The sequence below is a fragment of the Sparus aurata genome, chromosome 5 (assembly GCF_900880675.1).
Source record: "Sparus aurata chromosome 5, fSpaAur1.1, whole genome shotgun sequence".
Taxonomy (NCBI): Eukaryota; Metazoa; Chordata; class Actinopteri; order Spariformes; family Sparidae; genus Sparus; species Sparus aurata.
In genome coordinates, this window is record NC_044191.1 from 34,330,833 (window position 1) to 34,349,384 (window position 18,552).

The following is an 18,552-nucleotide window of genomic DNA, read 5'->3' on the forward strand; positions in this document are numbered from 1 at the left end:
TCTCTCTGCTGTGCTGAGGTAGAGGACAGGAGCACCTGATGCTGTGTCACTGGGCTGCTGGTGCTGAAATATGTTAAATGCATCTGAAGAGAGAAGAGAAGTATATGTGACCACTGCATGTTTCATTTTAATAAAAAAAAAAAAAAACAGATTGGTGTGTGCCATACATAAGACTAATATAGACCAATAATGGAAACGTGATGAGATTCATTCAACTTTATTGTCGCTAAAAAGCAATACAGTCTAACCAGAATACAAGTGCAGTGTTTATATTTCACCTGTGAATGATATGTGAAAGCTAAGGTGTGGAGTATTAACAGTCATACACTCTAACTGCACTTTAACACTGATGTAACTTTAACAAACATAAACTGTGACACAATAAACCAAAGGTTTACAACTACACTATTACAAAGGGGATGGAAAACTAACAGCATTTAACTGACATACAAGCAGGAAAGACACCTGTAATAACACCTGAACAGGTCTAACGTTAACTTTCCAAACGTCCCTGATGAATTCAAGGTGGAGTAACATTAACACACGTCGACTCAGCTAATTATTGATTCTTAAATGATGCTGCTATCGTCCGAAGTAAGCTAGCAGGCTAACACTCTGCTCCAACAACGATCATTAAACTATTGTCATTCACTTCATCACATTGATGTTACTGTACCTGTATCTTCTTCACGTTTTCCTTCCTCTTCTTTCCTTCTTTTCCTTCACTGGGTGCCGGATGGTTTCAGTCTTTTGGACCTTGTGGTTCTGCTACAGTATCAGTAAATCTCTCTCTTGGTCTTGGGGTCTCAGTCCGGTCAGATTCAGGCAGCTCGCCTCTCGACCCCCCTCACAGAGGACAGGTACAGTGCAGAGAACCGGGAACCAGAAAAAAGGCCTCTCCGTTAAATAATAGTCCTTGCCATGACGTTATATTGCTGTGGGCTTATATAACATTTCGAAATATTGGAAGCAATGGCACTGTTAATATATATATATACATATATACTGTATATATACTCATATTTAAATTTTTTATCATCATTTCTCCCCCTGTTTTCGGTGCCCCCCGCCAGTGGCGTGCACAGACTTTTTGAAGGGCAGGGGCAGAAAGAAGGGCACTTTAGCTGCGTTTTGGCTCCCACGAGGGCAGTTTATCAGGTTTTAACCAGCCAAGGGGGCAGTTTAGTGTGTTTTGCCAACCAGGAGGGCACTTTAGCGCGCGTTTTTCAACAATTGGCCCCCTCCCGCACATCACTGCCCCCCGTGGATGACAGCGCCCATAGCATTTCACTATACTGCCTATGCCCAGGGCCGGCTCTGAGCACACGACTGGCTCTACCAACGAGACGGAATTATCTGGCACAGGAGTTGAGTCAGAGCCTTCTTTTATTGTGAGGTTGATTAGGTGGAGATAGAAACCAGGTGTGCCTCGCTGCACTTGCGAAAGTAGGTCAACTCCGCCTCCGCCACCCTCCAGCACTGCAGGTGAAACAGTGGAGACAAGCAGAAAAAAACAGAGTGCACAACAAAACATAACCAAAGAATAAATCAAACACAACCCAGGCCATGACACAAAACATTGTTTCCAACCGTTTTCTCACTCTTAATGGTGATTGATTAGATTTATCAGACAGGGTGGAGTGGCAGGGTCACAGCAGCAGGTGGACTTTAATAAGGACACGGTGGTTCATTTAATTTAACATGTGAGCTAGTTGTAATATTAAAAGTAGGCCTAGTGAATACTACTGATCTCCTTGGAGGTTTGAGTCGTGCTGTGTCACTGCTCATAGAATCACTATTTTATTGATCAGGTGACAGAGGAACCCCGGACAGGTTGTAGCTCATATAGGGAAGATTCAGGGCTACAGGTAAATTTGACACGGTGCTATACTAAATGTTTTACTGCATATGTTTGACTGCTTATGTACAGCAGGTAATGCATCGTACAAAGTTAATGTCAGGCTGGCATCATGTGTTATTTCATTAGTGTGCTGCATCAGGGAGAGGCCAGGTGGAGTTACAGGTGAGACCTCAACATAGTAAAACAACAAAGTTCAGATTGACAGAGCTGCTCCTCGTCCTGGAGTGACTCACAGCTCCATCAGCCCTCCCTCTTCTTCCTCCTCTCACACAGCAGCTCCACTCTGTCACTATATTTCCTTGTTCCCTCCCCTTCATATCTACAGTCAGTGGATGGGCGTAACTGAGCTGACAGACCTCATTCGCTGCACAAACACACGTGTTCAGATCAGAGCTCAGACTAGTTTCAGTTATCAGGAAGTGAAGCTCAGACGGTCGTTGACACTGAGAGGTTAAATGGAGCAGAAAGCAGTTCAGCTGGACTGAGAGACTTTCTCTTGTTCCATCTGTTTGGATCTACTGAAGGATCCGGTGGCTACTCCCTGTGGACACAGCTACTGCAAGAACTGTATTAAAGACCACTGGGACACAGAGGATGAGAAGGGGATCCACAGCTGCCCTCAGTGCAGGAAGAGCTTCACACCGAGGCCTGAGCTGCTGAAAAACACCATGTTAGCAGTTTTAGTGGAGGAGCTGAAGAAGACTGGACTCCAAGCTGCTCCTGCTGATCTCTGCTATGCTGGACCTGAAGATGTGGCCTGTGATGTCTGCACTGGGAGGAAACTGAGAGCTGTCAAGTCCTGTTTGGTCTGTATGGTTTCTTTCTGTGAGAAACACCTCCAGCCTCATTATGAATCACTTGCCTATGGAAAACACAAGCTGGTGGAGCCGTCAGAGAAGCTCCAGGAGAACATCTGCTCTCGTCACGATGAAGTGATGAAGATTTTCTGTCGTACTGATCAGCAGTGTATCTGTATTTTGTGCTCCATGGACGAACATAAAGGCCACGACACAGTGTCAGCTGCAGCAGAGAGGACTGAGAGGCAGAGAGAGCTGGAGGGGAGTCGACACAACATCCAGCAGAGAATCCAGGACAGAGAGGAAGATGTGAAGCTGCTTCAACAGGAGGTGGAGGCCATCAATGGCTCTGCTGATAAAGCAGTGGAGCACAGTGAGAAGATCTTCACCCAGCTGATCCGTCTCATGGAGGAAAGACGCTCTGATGTGAAGCAGCAGGTCAGATCCCAGCAGGAAACTGAAGTGAGTCGAGTCAAAGAGCTTCAGGAGAAGCTGGAGCAGGAGATCACTGAGCTGAAGAGGAAAGACGCTGAGCTGAAGAAGCTCTCACACACAGAGGATCACAACCAGTTTCTACACAACTACCCCTCACTGTCAGCACTCAGTGAGTCTACACACTCATCCAGCATCAAGATCCGTCCTCTCAAGTACTTTGAGGATGTGACAGCAGCTGTGTCAGAGCTCAGAGACAAACTACAGGACGTCCTGAGAGAGACATGGACCAACATCTCACTGACAGAGACTCAAGTGGATGTTTTACTGTCAAACCCACAACCAGAGCCCGAGACCAGAGCTGACTTCTTAAGATATTCACGTGAAATCACACTGGATCCAAACACAGCAAACACATGGCTGTTATTATCTGAGGGGAACAGAAAAGCAACATACACGAGTCAACAACAGTCTTATTCTAGTCACCCAGACAGATTCACAGTGTTTTTTCAGGTCCTGAGTAGAGAGAGTCTGACTGGACGTTGTTACTGGGAGGTGGAGAGGAGAGGAACAGTTTATGTAGCAGTCGCATACAAGAATATCAGCAGAGCAGGGGACTCACTTGAATGTTTATTTGGATGCAATGACAAATCTTGGATGTTATATTGTTACACAAACAGTTATAACTTTTATCACAACAGTGTCCAAACTCCCGTCTCAGGTCCTCGGTCCTCCAGAGTTGGAGTGTACCTGGATCACAGTGCAGGTATTCTGTCCTTCTACAGCGACACCATGACTCTCCTCCACAGAGTCCAGACCACATTCACTCAGCCTCTCTATGCTGGAGTTTGGCTTGATCCTGGATCCTCTGCTGAGTTCAGTAAACTCAAATAGACTGAAGTCATTTCAGGGTCAGTGGGTTAAATTGTGTGTTTCATTCCTTCAGACTTGTTGTGTTTCCATCATTGTTGCTGAGAGCTGATTGTTGTGGCATTTCTTCACTGCACACAGATCAACCTGTCAATCAAACATTGTGGGCGGTACTTTGCCGCCTTCTTGTTGTTGTGTAAATGTTGGACTTTCTTCAGGCGGCGCTCCTTCCTGTGTCTGTTCAGCCACGGAGGCTCTCGCTGCTCCTGATGACTTCACTTCACATGATCATAATCAATAAGGAGATGCTTCATTATTTGCTTGTACATAGCTGAGATTCTGCTCCAACACACTGATTGTGTGGATGAAGTGAATCTGATCATGAAATCACTGAACAAGAGTGGTTTAACAGACTTTACTGACGGGACGTGTGAACAAACTGAAGCTTTAAATCATGAATAAACAAACATGAACAAAGTCTTTTCTCCTCGTCTTCATTCAGGGTTTCATACAGAGCTGACGGAGAACATGTCAAACTAAAATGAGAGTTCATTAGCTGAAGTTTGGGTGCAGTACTTGTATTTTACTCGAGTATTTCCATTTTCTGCTCTGTTAAACTTCCCCAGAAGAAAATGTTACTGCTCAAAGCTTGCTCCTTAACAGCTCGCTCAATAAGAGTTCTCATTTCAGTCTCGCTGTGAATCTTTTTTGGTCTCAAACATTTCTCATCTGTTTCTCTTAAAATTCCTAAAAGTAGCAACAGGTGAGACATGACAGCTAGCAACAGGAACCTTACTTGAGACATGACAGAGCTTTATTTGAGACCTCCTTTGAAAACAAAAACGAGCAATACTGGAGCTGTTATGGAGCATATATATCCACACTTATAAAAATGTTGAAAAAAGGCCTTTATTAAAATCACCTTATTTAGTATACAGCACAGCAGCACTTTAAAAAACACAGTTTGAACAGAACATTTAACATTTCTGACAATAATGATCTCTTCAGAAAATAAAGCAGATTGCATTAACCACCCTGTAACAACTGACTATTTCAGCTGGTCGTGTAAAGACAGTTTATTAATGTGTCTCTTCTCAGTGAAACTTCTTAAAGAAGTGTCTAACAGTGTTCCACACAGCTGCACAACAATGCAGAGCATTTCATTACTTTAGTCTTTCAGCAGTGTTTGTGTATGAGGACTTATTTGACCTTGATCACCTCACCAAATACCTTCTCAACTGATGCCCATCCATCCCGTGTGCCATAGTGCATGATGTACCTGCAAGAATGACAGAAAGCCCAGACTACAAATACATTCCCTGAACATACCATAATAGCAAACTATCAAATATAAACTAATTACTGAATTGTTATGGGGAGGACAGTCCATGTCCACTCTTTGCATTGCACTTATTTAACCTTCATGTGGTATTTTATATAGAGATGCACCGATCAGGATTTTTGGGGCCGATCACTGAAAGCAGTATCTGCCGATCCCGATATTGCCGATCACCGATCACAGCGTCAAATCCATAATCCATTCTTCTATATTGTTGTCTTGTGTAACTTTCATATATTTAATTAATGATTCTTCTTACACAACATTGACATTGTATTATTAAGTATAAAAATTAGGAGATGAGAAAGTATCATGAATTGACCACCGTTTTATTGCAGGCTGAGGCAATGTGCAATATTTCACACTCTAGAGACTCTTAGAGACAACTTGGACTCAGCTTACATAGAGTAACTGTAGCTTACTAGTGGGAATGCAGTCAGGGTGGGAATTTCCTCATTTTAGGGGCAAGTCCATTTGGCCTTCACTTTTTTTTCCAGGGGCACCAAGACCACATGACAGGGCACAAAGGCCACTGAGTAAAATGTGTTGATTTACCTTTCAGACTGATACCATAACATCCTAATTTATAATAAGACATGGATTGTGTATTAAAACATTTTTTAAATACCAATATCAAGTTAAAGTTACATTAGAAAGTAGTTTTTTTTAAGTAGGGTCAGAGTGAGGTGGGTTTTGTGACACCTCACTGAATATTAGTGTTACTGAATATTTCTCCCAATAGAAATTCCCCCAAAATTATGGCAAAGCACATTTTTTCCAAACAAAAAATTGTAGAATAACCAGCAGGAGACCACTGATGTGTGGAGTGATTTTGGTGACACTACACTCTGAATATTAGTGAAGTTATTGAATTTTTTGTAGTTTCTCTTTTCAGTGTTGCACTTTGTAGACGGTCCCTGCGCCCTCGTCTCACAGCTGGCTGACCATACAGACCAGAGTTAATGTCCAGACGCTCGTTTTGATTAACATACGGTTGTAGCTCGTTGTCTTCCTCACTACGGTAGGAAAGAGCCGTCAGTTGTGTTTTAACAAGGTTTCACTTATGAGTTATTGATCCAGGAAGTTCAAATCTGTGAATATATTTCACACTTTACCGGACTAAATCCTACCACATAAGTCAGTTACGTATCATGTCAAACCGGCTGCGCTCGCTCGCTGTGCTGTAAGTTTCGTTCTTCTGTTTTGAGACGCTGCTGCTGTTTGAGAGGTTTTCACGTGAGATCATCGTGATGATGAGACTCCACCTGCACGAACCGCGGACTCACTGAAGTTACTGTGAGTGACTACTGTGCACTCAGGTGGCTGTAATTAAAGGCAAGCTCGCTCCGCTGACCGGGCCAGGGGCACAGAGGCCACTGTGGCCGTACGGTGAGATTTTTTTTCACGGGGCATCAAGGCCAAAGTGCGGGGCAACGGCGGCCATGAAATTCCCTCCCTGCATGCAGTTAATGCACTGTCTTTATACTTAAACGTCATCTGATCGGCCTGATGTGATCTATTTTGAGAACTCCGATCAAAACCGATAGGGGCATTATCGGCCGATTGCGATCGGTTGCCGATCGCTCGGTGCATCTCTAATTTTATACGCTTTATATTCATACATTTTTTTAAAGTCATTATTTGTTTTCTTTTTCTGTAAGTGTGTTGGATTCGGAACTGAAGAACGAAATAACATCATTTTTGTAATTTTCAAATGTTGGACTCACTATTGAATATGAAAAGAATGAATGAAACACAGACTGATATGAGCAGATCTGCCACCTGCTGACCCAGATCTGAATATTTGTGTGTACGGGGTAAATAATGAATGATACAGCATTTTAAAACAAAACATGATAAAGTCCTGTGGTGTGAATACACACGTGAAAAATAAACATACAACAAAATAATCAATGTACTTACTTAGACCCAGATTAGACCCAGATATATTTGTTGGACCTGTAACAGCAGCCAAGTTGTAAAATAGCTTGGTTGCTGTCCACATTAGCTGCATCTGTGTTTGTATTGAGTAGAGGTGCATGTTGCTCAGGTGAATTATATGAGGAAAGAAGAATGTGGTGAAGGGATGATGAAATCCATGAAAGTTGGGCCTAAATATCTGTTTTTAAACCCACCCAACCTGAATCTCTCACTACCCACCCACCACCACCCCAAAACAGTGAAGCGAGGGGAAACATTGTTCTAAACATTAAAAACTGTGCGTTACCATTTTGGTCATCCTCGGGTGAGCCAGGGTCTGGCTGATATCATCCTCAGTGGGCAGCGCAGTCTTTTGGCCATCTCTTTTTTAACTGTTCCTGCTGAACATTTCTTTCTATGAAATACATTAAAGTACAAATCTTTTTTGTTTTTTTTAAATGTGGCTCTGAGTAAACTTCGACTTTACATTTATTATGTTTCTGCTGCAAATCCTACATTAATATCATGTGGTGCACAGAAACCTTACTACTGAAACTACAGTCACCTCACCAAGAAACACATACACTCTCTAAATGCCCTACCTGGGTTTCTGTTATCTGGTAATTACCGGAATTTGACTGGTAAAATCTGCCGAAGTCCGGTATTTTTTAACCCCGCCGGTCAAAACATCCGGTGAAAACATTCCCCCCAAGCACAGTTTGAATTTTATTTACAAGTTAGGAGAGTCGGAAGCAGCTACAGCCCCGCTTATCGATGCCACTTGTGTGCAACGGGACGCCATCGCTGTAATGACAGTTATGGAGGCTTGAACTTCTCAACAGCCTGCGAAGTTCTCAAACAGGGATTTCAGCGAAATCTCTCCGAGTGGGCTAAACTGACCTGCGTGATCTCCGTCTCCAGTGTGCAGAACTGCATCAAAACAGCACAGCGAAGTCGCCTCGGGGAGAACAAGGTGACGAGACTGATGCGCATTGCAAGTTGTGGAGAGACACTGCACACTTTCCATTTTAATTCAGCTGCTGCACACTTCGCTGCAGCAAAAATGCGTAAAAAATTAAAAAATTAAAAAAGCCTGAAACATGTCAAGGGATTTTGTTTATATGGAGTTTTATTGCATATATATTTCAATAAGATTATAGAGAACAGACTTCCTTTTTTTATTTCAAGTTGGCAGCACACCGCGTTATTAAAATGGTATGAGCCAGTCCAGATGTGTTTTTGTTTGCAAATTGTTTTATCTGAGAACAGGCCTTCAGTTTCTTTATGTTCACGTTAAAAGAGCACATTGTGCAATATTTATTTTAGAAGTTACGCACGGGAGTCTGTTGACGGCACTCATTTTATTTGATACAGCATATACTTTTCAATAAAAAGGATTATAAATTGACATGCTTTGATATCATTCTTATATATCCTGCATATCATTTGTCATTTTAAGCTCAATAAATTCAGATAGGTATTTGACCGGAATTTCAAACATTTGTCCGGTAAATTGAAAACCTGTCGGTCACGTTGTCCGGTGCCAGTTTTTTCTAGCAGAAACCCTGTGCCCTACAGGTCTTTATTTCAGGGTTGTTAATGGGCTAACTGAAATTATTTCTTACTATAAATGACTACTACTGAGAGCTCAGATCACCACAGATCAATAATATGATGTTCTTTGGATCTACAATAGTCACAGCTTTCTGTTCCCTTCCCTTTTTTTTGCAACACACAAACTGTTTAAGACACACAGTATGCAAAGATAATCAAATGTGTCATTTAAGGAACGGTGAAAATAATGATTGTACTGTGTTACCTCATCTATTCAGCTCAACCTCAGCAGACTGAAGAGACCACACAGAGACTTTTACTTGGGTTCACAGCACAGCAGATTATTTGCTCAAGGCTCAACTGTTAAAATAAAATAAATACTGAAGGAATATAAAAATACATTTTGACAAACTTGATTACTCTATAACAAACCTGTTACAACTGCATGCAAATTACATGATTTCTACCCCAAATTGCATGAACATAAAATGGGCGTGTCTGCAAAGAGGAGACCTGCGGGTACCTGAAGCATCTATGTTCATACAGTTATACTGAGGGACTCCTTTGAAAATGACCATGTCAGTTTATCCCCACAGCAAAATGTGACCTAATTTTAGAGCATTATTTTACCCCCTTGCCCATATCGTAGGATGGCCTGCTTGGTACCAATGTTACCTTAGGTTACGTAGTTTAAAATAAAACCAGAGTTTTAACTACAGCTTCAAACCGCGTTAGCTGTAGGCAGAGTTAGCTGGTGTCCTCTGCTCATTTTAAGAGGCTAATTTGTTGCTATAACATTAGCTTTAACATTAACATTAACTGAGCCCTCTACACACCGTCTCACATAATTTTTTATTCCCCCCTATAACCGAACTATGATAGCTAATGCTGCTAATGCTAATAAGTTTATAGCCATAAGGTGGTTTGATGCTAACGTTAGCTAGCACGCTAACGTTACGATATGCAGACACGTTTTTGCCGAGGGATCAGAACCAACATGAACACTTGCCCTCTAAATGTCCAATACACTCAAATTACATTTACAATGTATCTTACCTTCTTTTTCCAGGTGAACATGTGTGTTTTGTTTTCGCTCCCAGCTGTCTTTCCGTACAGTGGCGTTCACAGGTCACATCTTTTTGCGCCATGTTTGTTGTGATGAGTGTTTACAGCTGCCAATGTATGTGACGCTGTTACTGTGACGATACACGACAGTTAAATATTTAATCTGTGTCTATAATAACCAGATCCTGACATGTAAATGTGACATCTGTCTACCATACTGTCAACTTGGATAACTTTAAATATGGGCAACTGCCTGCTTGATATATGATTCAGAATCAGAAAAACTTTGTTAATCCCCAACAGGAAATTGCTTGTGTTACAGCTGCAACCATTCAAAGTCAAGAATATGCAGAAAATCAGTAAATCAATCAATAAATAAGTAATGATGATGATGATGATGATGATGATGATGATAATAATAATAATAATAATAATAATAATAATAATAATAATAATAATAATAATAACGATGATATAAACTATATATGTGGTGCATATTTAAAAAAGTAGTCTGATGCAATGTAGCTTTGTTTTAGTTTTTTACAATGAAATGTCTAAAAAGTCTCAAAAATATGGACGGCATCAACAGATGACGTCACAGTTCACTAAAAACCGGTGTGGTGAGTTTTGTTTCGACACGTCTGAAGCTTGAAATGCTGCTTTGGCTCAGGATGAGATTCTGACACTCAACTGTTTTGTCACAGATGCTTCAAAGTAGATCATTAACTGTGTGAGACAACTATTATACAGCAGCTTGAATCTTTATGAGAGTTTAGTTTGATCACTCCCGACTGTCAGTCAGCTGTTTTTAACCAGGAGAAGAAAAGTGAACAGAATCAGAGAAATATCAGCAAAACCTGAGGAGCCAAGAAACATTTTACAACTACAAACTTTGATGTTTTCAAGTGTGGAGCAGGTTTTAACTGAGGCTCTGTTGTAAAAGAGGGAACAAAGTTCAGATTGACAGAGCTGCTCCTCGTCCTGGAGTGACTCACAGCTCCATCAGCCCTCCCTCTTCTTCCTCCTCTCACACAGCAGCTCCACTCTGTCACTATATTTCCTTGTTCCCTCCCCTTCATATCTACAGTCTGTGGATGGGCGTAACTGAGCTGACAGACCTCATTCGCTGCACAAACACACGTGTTCAGATCAGAGATCAGACTAGTTTCAGTTATCAGGAAGTGAAGCTCAGACGGTCGTTGACACTGAGAGGTGAAATGGAGCAGAAAGCAGTTCAGCTGGACCGGGAGACTTTCTCTTGTTCCATCTGTTTGGATCTACTGAAGGATCCGGTGGCTACTCCCTGTGGACACAGCTACTGCAAGAACTGTATTAAAGACCACTGGGACACAGAGGATGAGAAGGGGATCCACAGCTGCCCTCAGTGCAGGAAGAGCTTCACACCGAGGCCTGAGCTGCTGAAAAACACCATGTTAGCAGTTTTAGTGGAGGAGCTGAAGAAGACTGGACTCCAAGCTGCTCCTGCTGATCTCTGCTATGCTGGACCTGAAGATGTGGCCTGTGATGTCTGCACTGGGAGGAAACTGAGAGCTGTCAAGTCCTGTTTGTTCTGTCTGATGTCTTTCTGTGAGAAACACCTCCAGCCTCACTTGGAATCTCCTGCTTATGGAAAACACAAGCTGGTGGAGCCGTCAGAGAAGCTCCAGGAGAACATCTGCTCTCGTCATGATGAGGTGATGAAGATGTTCTGTCGTACTGATCAGCAGTGTATCTGTTATCTCTGCTCTGTGGACGAACATAAAGGCCACGACACAGTGTCAGCTGCAGCAGAGAGGACTGAGAGGCAGAGAGAGCTGGAGGGGAGTCGACACAACATCCAGCAGAGAATCCAGGACAGAGAGGAAGATGTGAAGCTGCTTCAACAGGAGGTGGAGGCCATCAATGGCTCTGCTGATAAAGCAGTGGAGCACAGTGAGAAGATCTTCACCCAGCTGATCCGTCTCATGGAGGAAAGACGCTCTGATGTGAAGCAGCAGGTCAGATCCCAGCAGGAAACTGTGAGTCGAGTCAAAGAGCTTCAGGAGAAGCTGGAGCAGGAGATCACTGAGCTGAAGAGGAAAGACGCTGAGCTGAAGAAGCTCTCACACACAGAGGATCACAACCAGTTTCTACACAACTACCCCTCACTGTCAGCACTCAGTGAGTCTACACACTCATCCAGCATCAAGATCCGTCCTCTCAAGTACTTTGAGGATGTGACAGCAGCTGTGTCAGAGCTCAGAGACAAACTACAGGACGTCCTGAGAGAGACATGGACCAACATCTCACTGACAGAGACTCAAGTGGATGTTTTACTGTCAAACCCACAACCAGAGCCCGAGACCAGAGCTGACTTCTTAAGATATTCACGTGAAATCACACTGGATCCAAACACAGCAAACACAGAGCTGTTATTATCTGAGGGGAACAGAAAAATAACAAGAGTGAGTCAACAACAGTCTTATTCTAGTCACCCAGACAGATTCACTGACTGGTATTATCAGGTCCTGAGTAGAGAGAGTCTGACTGGACGTTGTTACTGGGAGGTGGAGTGGAGAGGAGAAACAGTTATTGTAGCAGTCGCATACAAGAATATCAGCAGAGCAGGGGACTCACATGAATGTTTCTTCGGATTCAATGACAAATCTTGGATGTTAAATTGTTCCACAAACAGTTATAAATTTTATCACAACAGTGTTGAAACTCCCGTCTCAGGTCCTCAGTCCTCCAGAGTTGGAGTGTACCTGGATCACAGTGCAGGTATTCTGTCCTTCTACAGCGTCTCTGACACCATGACTCTCCTCCACAGAGTCCAGACCACATTCACTCAGCCTCTCTATGCTGGAGTTTGGCTTGATCCTGGATCCTCTGCTGAGTTCAGTAAACTCAAATAGACTGAAGTCATTTCAGGGTCAGTGGGTTAAATTGTATGTTTCATTCCTTCAGACTTGTTGTGTTTCCATCATTGTTGCTGAGAGCTGATTGTTGTGGCATTTCTTCACTGCACACAGATCAACCTGTCAATCAAACATTGTGGGCGGTACTTTGCCGCCTTCTTGTTGTTGTGTAAATGTTGGACTTTATTCAGGCGGCGCTCTTCTCTTCTCAGTGAAACTTCTTAAAGAAGTGTCTAACAGTGTTCCACACAGCTGCACAACAATGCAGAGCATTTCATTACTTTAGTCTTTCAGCAGTGTTTGTGTATGAGGACTTATTTGACCTTGATCACCTCACCAAATACCTTCTCAACTGATGCCCATCCATCCCGTGTGCCATAGTGCATGATGTACCTGCAAGAATGACAGAAAGCCCAGACTACAAATACATTCCCTGAACATACCATAATAGCAAACTATCAAATATAAACTAATTACTGAATTGTTATGGAGAGGACAGTCCATGTCCACTCTTTGCATTGCACTTATTTAACCTTCATGTGGTATTTTATATAGAGATGCACCGATCAGGATTTTTGGGGCTGATCACTGAAAGCAGTATCTGCCGATCCCGATATTGCCGATCACCGATCACAGCGTCAAATCCATAAATTCTTCTATATTGTTGTCTTGTGTAACTTTCATATATTTAATTAATGATTCTTCTTACACAACATTGACATTGTATTATTAAGTATGAAAATTAGGAGATGAGAAAGTATCATGAATTGACCACCGTTTTATTGCAGGCTGAGGCAATGTGCAATATTTCACACTCTAGAGACTCTTAGAGACAACTTGGACTCAGCTTACATAGAGTAACTGTAGCTTACTAGTGGGAATGCAGTCAGGGTGGGAATTTCCTCATTTTAGGGGCAAGTCCATTTGGCCTTCACTTTTTTTTTCCAGGGGCACCAAGACCACATGACAGGGCACAAAGGCCGCTGAGTAAAATGTGTTGATTTACCTTTCAGACTGATACCATAACATCCTAATTTATAATAAGACATGGATTGTGTATTAAAACATTTTTTAAATACCAATATCAAGTTAAAGTTACATTAGAAAGTAGTTTTTTTTAAGTAGGGTTAGAGTGAGGTGAGTTTTGTGACACCTCACTGAATATTAGTGTTATTGAATATTTCTCCCAATAGAAATTCCCCAAAATTATGGCAAAGCACATTTTTTCCAAACAAAAAATTGTAGAATAACCAGCAGGAGACCACTGATGTGTGGAGTGATTTTGGTGACAATACACTCTGAATAATAGTGAAGTTATTGAATTTTTTGTAGTTTCTCTTTTCAGTGTTGCACTTTGTAGACGGTCCCTGCGCCCTCGTCTCACAGCTGGCTGACCATACAGACCAGAGTTAATGTCCAGACGCTCGTTTTGATTAACATACGGTTGTAGCTCGTTGTCTTCCTCACTACGGTAGGAAAGAGCCGTCAGTTGTGTTTTAACAAGGTTTCACTTATGAGTTATTGATCCAGGAAGTTCAAATCTGTGAATATATTTCACACTTTACCGGACTAAATCCTACCACATAAGTCAGTTACGTATCATGTCAAAACCGGCTGCGCTCGCTCGCTGTGCTGTAAGTTTCGTTCTTCTGTTTTGAGACGCTGCTGCTGTTTGAGAGGTTTTCACGTGAGATCATCGTGATGATGAGACTCCACCTGCACGAACTGCGGACTCACTGAAGTTACTGTGAGTGACTACTGTGCACTCAGGTGGCTGTAATTAAAGGCAAGCTCGCTCCGCTGACCGGGCCAGGGGCACAGAGGCCACTGTGGCCGTACGGTGAGTTTTTTTTTTCACGGGGCATCAAGGCCAAAGTGCGGGGGCAACGGCGGCCATGAAATTCCCTCCCTGCATGCAGTTAATGCACTGTCTTTATACTTAAACGTCATCTGATCGGCCTGATGTGATCTATTTTGAGAACTCCGATCAAAACCGATAGGGGCATTATCGGCCGATTGCGATCGGTTGCCGATCGCTCGGTGCATCTCTAATTTTATACGCTTTATATTCATACATTTTTTTAAAGTCATTATTTGTTTTCTTTTTCTGTAAGTGCGTTGGATTCGGAACTGAAGAACGAAATAACATCATTTTTGTAATTTTCAAATGTTGGACTCACTATTGAATATGAAAAGAATGAATGAAACACAGACTGATATGAGCAGATCTGCCACCTGCTGACCCAGATCTGAATATTTGTGTGTACGGGGTAAATAATGAATGATACAGCATTTTAAAACAAAACATGATAAAGTCCTGTGGTGTGAATACACACGTGAAAAATAAACATACAACAAAATAATCAATGTACTTACTTAGATCCAGATTAGACCCAGATATATTTGTTGGACGTGTAACACCAGCCAAGTTGTAAAATAGCTTGGTTGCTGTCCACATTAGCTGCATCTGTGTTTGTATTGAGTAGAGGTGCATGTTGCTCAGGTGAATTATATGAGGAAAGAAGAATGTGGTGAAGGGATGATGAAATCCATGAAAGTTGGGCCTAAATATCTGTTTTTAAACCCACCCAACCTGAATCTCTCACTACCCACCCACCACCACCCCAAAACAGTGAAGCGAGGGGAAACATTGTTCTAAACATTAAAAACTGTGCGTTACCATTTTGGTCATCCTCGGGTGAGCCAGGGTCTGGCTGATATCATCCTCAGTGGGCAGCGCAGTCTTTTGGCCATCTCTTTTTTAACTGTTCCTGCTGAACATTTCTTTCTATGAAATACATTAAAGTACAAATCTTTTTTGTTTTTTTTTAAATGTGGCTCTGAGTAAACTTCGACTTTACATTTATTATGTTTCTGCTGCAAATCCTACATTAATATCATGTGGTGCACAGAAACCTTACTACTGAAACTACAGTCACCTCACCAAGAAACACATACACTCTCTAAATGCCCTACCTGGGTTTCTGTTATCTGGTAATTACCGGAATTTGACTGGTAAAATCTGCCGAAGTCCGGTATTTTTTAACCCCGCCGGTCAAAACATCCGGTGAAAACATTCCCCCCAAGCACAGTTTGAATTTTATTTACAAGTTAGGAGAGTCGGAAGCAGCTACAGCCCCGCTTATCGATGCCACTTGTGTGCAACGGGACGCCATCGCTGTAATGACAGTTATGGAGGCTTGAACTTCTCAACAGCCTGCGAAGTTCTCAAACAGGGATTTCAGCGAAATCTCTCCGAGTGGGCTAAACTGACCTGCGTGATCTCCGTCTCCAGTGTGCAGAACTGCATCAAAACAGCACAGCGAAGTCGCCTCGGGGAGAACAAGGTGACAAGAGTGATGCGCATTGCAAGTTGTGGAGAGACACTGCACACTTTCCATTTTAATTCAGCTGCTGCACACTTCGCTGCAGCAAAAATGCGTAAAAAATTAAAAAATTAAAAAAGCCTGAAACATGTCAAGGGATTTTGTTTATATGGAGTTTTATTGCATATATATTTCAATAAGATTATAGAGAACAGACTTCCTTTTTTTATTTCAAGTTGGCAGCACACCGCGTTATTAAAATGGTATGAGCCAGTCCAGATGTGTTTTTGTTTGCAAATTGTTTTATCTGAGAACAGGCCTTCAGTTTCTTTATGTTCACGTTAAAAGAGCACATTGTGCAATATTTATTTTAGAAGTTACGCACGGGAGTCTGTTGACGGCACTCATTTTATTTGATACAGCATATACTTTTCAATAAAAAGGATTATAAATTGACATGCTTTGATATCATTCTTATATATCCTGCATATCATTTGTCATTTTAAGCTCAATAAATTCAGATAGGTATTTGACCGGAATTTCAAACATTTGTCCGGTAAATTGAAAACCTGCCGGTCACGTTGTCCGGTGCCAGTTTTTTCTAGCAGAAACCCTGTGCCCTACAGGTCTTTATTTCAGGGTTGTTAATGGGCTAACTGAAATTATTTCTTACTATAAATGACTACTACTGAGAGCTCAGATCACCACAGATCAATAATATGATGTTCTTTGGATCTACAATAGTCACAGCTTTCTGTTCATACCTATTTTTTGCAACACACAAACTGTTTAAGACACACAGTAAGCAAAGATAATCAAATGTGTCATTTAAGGAACGGTGAAAATAATGATTGTACTGTGTTACCTCATCTATTCAGCTCAACCTCAGCAGACTGAAGAGACCACACAGCGACTTTTACTTGGGTTCACAGCACAGCAGATTATTTGCTCAAGGCTCAACTGTTAAAATAAAATAGATACTGAAGAAATATAAAAATACATTTTGACAAACTTGATTAATCTATAACAAACCTGTTACAACTGCATGCAAAATACACGATTTCTACCCCAAATTGCATGAATCTAACATAAAATGGGCGTGTCTGCAAAGAGGAGACCTGCGGGTACCTGAAGCATCTATGTTCATACAGTTATACTGAGGGACTCCTTTGAAAATGACCATGTCAGTTTATCCCCACAGCAAAATGTGACCTAATTTTAGAGCATTATTTACCCCCTTGCCCATATCGTAGGATGGCCTGCTTGGTACCAATGTTACCTTAGGTTGTGTAGTTTAAAATAAAACCAGAGTTTTAACTACAGCTTCAAACCGCGTTAGCTGTAGGCAGAGTTAGCTGGTGTCCTCTGCTCATTTTAAGAGGCTAATTTGTTGCTATAACATTAGCTTTAACATTAACATTAACTGAGCCCTCTACACACCGTCTCACACAATTTTTTATTCCCCCCTGTAACCGAACTATGATAGCTAATGCTGCTAATGCTAACAAGTTCATAGCCATAAGGTGGTTTGATGCTAATGTTAGCTAACACGCTAACGTTATAATATGCAGACACGTTTTTGCCGAGGGATCAGAACCAACATGAACACTTGCCCTCTAAATGTCCAATTCACTCAAATTACATTAACAATGTATCTTACCTTCTTTTTCCAGGTGAACATGTGTGTTTTGTTTTCGCTCCCAGCTGTCTTTCCGTACAGTGGCGTTCACAGGTCACATCTTTTTGTACCATGTTTGTTGTGGTGAGTGTTTACAGCTGCCAATGTATGTGACGCTGTTACTGTGACGATACACGACAGTTAAATATTTAATCTGTGTCTATAATAACCAGATCCTGACATGTAAATGTGACATCTGTCTACCATACTGTCACTTGGATAACTTTAAATATGGGCAACTGCCTGCTTAATATATGATTCAGACTCAGAACAAACTTTATTAATCCCGAACAGGAAATTGCTTGTGTTACAGCTGCTACCATTCAAAGTCAAGAATATAAAGAAAATCAGTAAATCAATCAATAAATAAGTAATGATGATGATAATAATAATAATAATAATAACGATGATATAAACTATATATGTGGTGCATATTTATAAAAGTAGTCTAATGCAATTTAGCTTTGTTTTAGTTTTTTACAATGAAATGTCTAAAAAGTCTCAAAAATATGGACGGAGCTTCAGAGTCTGAAGAATGAAGCCAATGTAGAAGTGTCTTAAATCTGCACTCTGTCCAACGACCAGCAGGGGGCGACTCCACTGGTTTCAAAGAGAAGTCAGATTGTATTTAAGCTTATGAGAAAATGACCCCACTTCTGTCTTAATTGATGAGCTCAGTAAACAGTTTCCTGATGAGTTTATGGTCTCAGTCGTTAGTTTCAAGTCTTCTTCATCACAGCATGATGTCCATTTAGTAGATTATGGTCCCATTAACAGTGAAACAGACGATAAAGCAGGGTATGCTAAGTGATA

At 41.6% G+C, this 18,552-nt stretch overlaps 1 pseudogene; it reads left to right on the plus strand.

Moving 5' to 3' along the window:
* The first annotated feature begins 2,168 nt into the window (after positions 1-2,168).
* Positions 2,169-12,798, plus strand: LOC115581249 (tripartite motif-containing protein 16-like; annotated as a pseudogene).
* Positions 12,799-18,552: the final 5,754 nt, after the last annotated feature.